The sequence below is a fragment of the Nematolebias whitei genome, chromosome 21 (genome assembly GCF_014905685.2).
Source record: "Nematolebias whitei isolate Nwh7 chromosome 21, NemWhi1, whole genome shotgun sequence".
Lineage (NCBI taxonomy): Eukaryota > Metazoa > Chordata > Actinopteri > Cyprinodontiformes > Rivulidae > Nematolebias > Nematolebias whitei.
Genome location: NC_056518.1, coordinates 25,297,689 through 25,298,669, shown reverse-complemented (window position 1 = coordinate 25,298,669; position 981 = coordinate 25,297,689).

The window sequence follows — 981 nt, the reverse complement described above, 5'->3', positions numbered from 1 at the left end:
ACATATTAGTGGTGTAACTTTACACGTGGGTGTATTGAACCCTTTCGGTGCAGCATGTTTGGTTCAGTCCACGTGCGTACCGTTTCGGTTATGTTATTCACTCATTAAGTTTTATTAATGAGAGATAATGCGCCACAGAACTAAAGTTCCTACGCGTGTTTCAGCACGGTGCTATTATCATGCAGCATGCGTAGCATTAGCAGCCTAGCAGGCAACGAACAAGCCATCCCGTTGCGGTCTCCTGTTTGGGAACATTATGGTTTTCTTGTTAAAAGACAAGTGAACAAATCCAAAGCTGTGTGTCGACGTTGTTTCACGGAGATTGGATCTGCCACAGGCAACACATCTAACTTGTTAACACCCTTGAAACGACATCATCCGAATGTGAACATTGTTTGTTTCAAAGACTGATAACAGCAGCATTTAAACAACCTTTATCGGGTAATTCAGATCGGTCCAAAGCAATAACACAAGATGTAGGAGTTTTTAAAGCTCTGGATCTACGTCCAGATGTTGTTGATGCGCCATTTTTAAGCAAATGATTAAAGTTCTTGAGCCCTGCTGCTTACGACATCTTATCACGTCAACACTGCAGCCAAAAAGTTGTAGCAGCACTTTATGAAAAGCTAAAACTGATCGTCATCATGCCCTGGAGCCCAGATTTAAAGCCCTGACACATCGATATTCAACCACATCATAAGATTGCCTTGCAAGAAGAGGTATTGTTATTGTATTATTGTGATCTAACTAACTTTTTTTATTTTAAATTATCATCTTAACTTTTTTTTTTTATATCTCTGTGTTGTTTGCAGTCTGAGGATGTCAATGAATATAGCAGCTGAGTCTTCTTCATCCAGCAGATCACCTCCAGCTAAGAAGTATGTAATGACTGAACTTGTTTACTTGGCATATTTTCAAAGTAAACATTTTTAAGTCTTTATTTTGGCCTTTTTTGTACAGAAAATTAAACAAACCGAGCCC